Source organism: Lutra lutra, chromosome 15 (assembly GCF_902655055.1).
Source record: "Lutra lutra chromosome 15, mLutLut1.2, whole genome shotgun sequence".
Lineage (NCBI taxonomy): Eukaryota > Metazoa > Chordata > Mammalia > Carnivora > Mustelidae > Lutra > Lutra lutra.
Window position 1 is genome coordinate 44,240,134 of NC_062292.1, and position 4,957 is coordinate 44,245,090.

At 41.1% G+C, this 4,957-nt stretch overlaps 1 non-coding gene across 1 annotated transcript; it reads left to right on the forward strand.

Annotated features, from left to right (window-relative positions):
* Positions 1-523: 523 nt before the first annotated feature.
* Positions 524-630, forward strand: LOC125086508 (U6 spliceosomal RNA). Its single transcript, XR_007123232.1, has one exon. It is a non-coding gene; the product is annotated as a U6 spliceosomal RNA (small nuclear RNA).
* The last annotated feature ends 4,327 nt before the right edge of the window (positions 631-4,957 follow it).

The following is a 4,957-nucleotide window of genomic DNA, read 5'->3' on the forward strand; positions in this document are numbered from 1 at the left end:
AGTTTGAATCGTCTTGGAGCCTCAGTTTCCCATCTGTGAAAAGGAGGTTACGAACTTACCTACAAAGTTTGTCTTATAGCCCAGATGGGAGCTTGTGACAGGCAAATAGTAGGTGATCAATAAATAGGAGATATTCTTACTTTTAAACACTGTTCTTTTTTTTTTTTTTTAAGATTTTATTTATTTATTTGACAGACAGAGATCACAAGTAGGCAGAGAGGCAGACAGAGAGAGGAGGAAGCAGGATCCCTGCTGAGCAGAGAGCCCTACATGGGGGGCTCAATCCCAGAACCCTGGGATCATGACCTGAGCTAAAGGCAGAGGCTTTAACCCACTGAGCCACCCAAGCACCCTAACTGTTCCTTTTTTTTTAAAGTACGTTCCACACCCAGCATGGAGCCCAATGCAGGGCTCGAACTCACGACTCTGAGATCAAGACCAGAGACACCCAGGCGCCCCTGGAGATATTATTATTTCACAAGTCTATCAATAAATGTGATAAATGTGATATATGTGACCAACCGTGCTTTCTTCAGCAGCACATATACCAAAATTGGAACAATAAAGAGAAGATCAGCACAGCCCCTGCACAAAGATGACACGCAAACTCATGAAGTGTATCATATTTTTCTGATTTAAAATAAATGTACATGTTTGTTGAATTAAAAAAATAATAAATGTGATTAACAAAGTCTTCCCCTACATCAGGGGTTCATAAACTTCAGTGTGCATAAGAATCACCTTGGATCCTTGGGGCACGTGGACGGCTCAGTGGGTTAAAGCCTCTGCCTTTGGCTCAGGTCATGATCCTGGGGTCCTGGGATGGAGCCCCGCATCAGGCTCTCTGCTCGGCAGGGAGGCTGCCTCCCTTCCTCTCTCTTTCTGCCTGCCTCTCTGCCTACTTGTGATTTCTATCAAATAAATAAATAAAATCTTTAAAAAACCTCACAAAACCTATCTTTAAAAAAAAAAAGAATCACCTTGGGTCCTTGTTTCAAGTGTAAGTTTTCAGGTCCCCCCTCCCTGGAAATTCTGTTTCTATCCCTTTGGTATAGGATCTGGGGATCTGAATACATAACTAAATTTCATAAAATTGATTTATGTTGCCTGTAATCCACAAACCAGACTTTCGGAGAAACACTGTCCTATGGTCTCAGAGAATAAAAAGAAAAAATGTTTTTCTCATATGCCATAAAAACTCTATAATATGAAGATAAAAGAATAGGAAGATCTAAATATTGAATGATTTTATTTTTAAGATGACTTGTAGCACCTGGGTGACTCAGTAGGTTAAGCTTCTGCCTTCAGCTCAGGTCCTGATCTCAGGATCCTGGGATCAAGCCCCCTAGGCAGGCTCCCTGCTCAGAGGAGAGTCTGCTTCTCCTTCTTTCTCTGTCCCCCACAATGGCCCCCCCGCTTGTGTGCTCTCTCTCTCTCTCAAATAAATCCATAAAATATATATATATTTTTTTCATAAAATATATTTTTTAAAAGATGACTGGGGCGCCTGAGTGACTCAGTGGGTTAAAGCCTCTGCCTTCGGCTCAGGTCATGATCCCAGGGTCCTGAGATCGAGCCCCACATCGGGCTCTCTGCTCAGCAGGGAGCCTGCTTCCTCCTCTCTCTCTGTCTGCCTCTCTGCCTAATTGTGATCTCTGTCTGTCAAATAAATAAATAAATAAATAAATAAATCTTAAAAAAAAAGATGACTTATATAGTTCTTACCTACTTAAAGACTTCTGAATCATTCTAAAACAACATATTATCCTTTTAACACTCATGATATGGATGAACGTGTGTAAACACTTCTTTCTCAGGGTCATGTCAGTCCCTTAGGAGACCTCTCTCGCCTCTGCACTGGGGGACTTAATGACTCCCCATCTTGGAATGTTGACACACATCACTATTTCAGTCTTTTGTTGTTTTACATTTTGTTTGTGCCTTTTATTTCCCCACCTGGACTTGAATCCAAAGGCAGGGGCCCTTGTCTTTTCTGGTTCTCTATCTTCCATAGGCATCTTGTAAAGTCTTTGTACATGCTATGTGTTTCATAAATATGTCTGCATGAATGCACATATATTTAACTGTAGACTAGTCCTCATTGATAAATTCTTTACCACAGGAGTAGCTTAGAATTATAGCTGTGAAGGGTGAGCTTTTAGTTTTTTTCAACTTTAGAGCTAGACAGAGCTCAGGTTGCTGATCTCAGTCCCATGAAAGAAAGTGCTAGAATCCCTCTGAGCCTGTTTTCTCATTTGTACAGTGGGAATAGCATTTACCTTGCAAAACTGTTGTGGGGATTAAGGAAGAGAGTGTTCACAAGGTTCCTAGCAAAATGCACAGCACCCGAGTTCTCTTTCAATGGTATGACTGTTTATTCTTATTATGATATCTGAAAGTACCACCTAGACGAACAGATGTAATTGCCATAGATATCTCTCTTCAGATGTAAAATAATAAACCACTGATTCTCTCTGAGCAAAGCTGCTATTTTCTTTCCTTTTTTCCCCTCTTTTTTCATTAGATTTTATTTTGATTTTTTTAAAGATTTTATTATTTATTTGACAGACAGAGATCACAAATAGGCAGAGGCAGAGAGAGAGAGAGAGGAGGAAGCAGGCTCCCTGCTGAGCAGAGATTCCTGATGTGGGGCTCAATCCCAGGACCCTGGGTCATGACCTGAGCCAAAGGCAGAGGCTTTAACCCACTGAGCCACCCAGGTTCCCCTTGATATTATTTTTTTAAGGTCTAGACTTTTCAGCTTTAAGTAACAGATTGTCCAGAGGTTTTCTATGGATTCCCTATAGAGATGGGAAAGGACACAAAGCCGTCATTTTACAAATCTCAGACTTTTTTTTTAAGATTTTATTTCTTTATTTGACAGAGAGAGACAACAAGAGAAGGGAATACAAGCAGGAGGAGTGGGAGAGGGAGAAGCAGGCTTCCCACCAAGCAGGGAGCCCGATGCGGGGCTCGATCCCAGGACTCTGGGATCATGACCTTAGCTGAAGGCAGACACTTAACGATGGAACCACCAAGGAACCCCAAGTCCCAGGCTTCCACACAGAGCCGTACAATCAGGGCTTGTGTTTACACTTCACAAACCTCCTCTGTCCATAGCCAGGATTGCTGTGACCTTTCTCCCATACTAAGGAGCAACAAGCACTGAGAGCGAAGACTATGCATCCAGCTGAAATGAAATGCAGAAACTTCCAGCTTTTTCTACTACAGACAGGAGATGTACCTGTTCCAGGAATGAGCCCGACCCTGGGACCTCCCACGCAGGTCTCAGGGATGTTGTGAGAGGAAGAGATACAGGAATGGCAATCTGTTCAGTGTTACTCTTTTAAAACCTGACCAGTTGGGGTGCCTGGGTGGCTCAGTGGGTTAAAGTCTCTGCCTTTGGCTCAGGTCATGATCCCAGGGTTCTGGGATCGAGCCCCACATGGGGCCTCTCTGCTCAACAGGGAGCCTGCTTTCCCTTCTCTCTCTGCCTGCTTCTCTGCCTATTTGTGATCTCTCTCTCTCTCTCTCTGTCAAATAAATAAATAAAAAATCTTTTTAAAAAATGACCAGTTAGGTATCAGAGTTTCCATGCTGTGGAGGAAATAACATGTACAATTTTGAATAAAATAGTAATTACAGTTTTGTTTCTGAAGGCAAAAAATGGAAACACCTAAGTATCTAAGAAGGGTTAGTAAACAATCCATGATACAGTCACTTGATAGAATGGGTAAGGAATCGCTTAAAATATTTACTTAGACATATTTCCATGTGGAATTACATGGAAGATGTAATAATATATGATAATGATTCTGAGTACATTTTAAGTAAAAAAAAACCAAAAAAACAAAAAAACAAAAAACAATAAAATTTAGTATGGACTCAGAGCTTTCTCCAACTCACAAGTGATGCAGACAGAGCCTTCCCGGTCTTGTCTGCCTCTGAGAACAGCCAATAAAAATCCTGTATTTAGGTGGTGGGATGGTGATGTCATCGACAACCTGGCCAATCTCCCTCACGATTATTTGCATAGTTTACTTCTCCTAATCCAACGAAACCCAATTTTTTTTAAGAGGAACATTGAGTGGAAGTGGAAATCTCTAAGAGAAAGGGAGGAAGATTACATTAACAAAGGAATATTTATAATGATGTTGGTATCACAGTTCAGCGATGGAAATTATATCTGGTCTCAGTAGAGTACTTTTACCTTCTAAGCAAAGCACTCTTCTTAGTATGTTAAATCTTGAAATAGCTGACCACTATTACCCATTTGATGTTTAAAATATATTTTTTTAAGATTTTATTTAATTATTTATTTGACAGACAGAGATCACAAGTAGGCAGAGAGGCAGGCAGAGAGAGAGAGAGAGAGGAGGAAGCAGGCTCCCCGCTGAGCAGAGAGCCTGATGCGATGCGGGGCTAGATCCCAGGACCCCGGGAACATGACCCGAGCAGAAGTCAGAGGCTTTAACCCACTGAGCCACCCAGGCGCCTCTGATGTTTAAAATATTTTTAAAAGGATTCCTTCAGAGTAGGAAATAGAATTTTCATGGATAATCTGCAAACCTCTTTCTAATGGTATAAAGAGAAGCCTTTTGAAAATAGAAAAACAAAACAAAAAACCCCTGCTCTGTATTTACCTGTTGATCCTGGCACTTCATCCTCTATAATTAAAGCCTCTTCCATTTATCAAGCTAATTGAACTGGCTGTTGACAAGGGAGCAGGATTCCATAACCCTGATCTTTATCCTTCTTGTTTGTACACTTACTGGTTTGGCAAATTTGATCATACCAGCAGTGCTCCCTTTTATTAGCCTAACTGGGATTTCCTTCCACAAAAAGCATTAAGCTTCATGGAATAATTCGGCTTTTTTCCTGTGGCAGACTGGGGGTTTAGATAAGTTTGTTAATTATTTTTGTTTCATTCAGGTTTACTGAGCACATCTATGTGTCA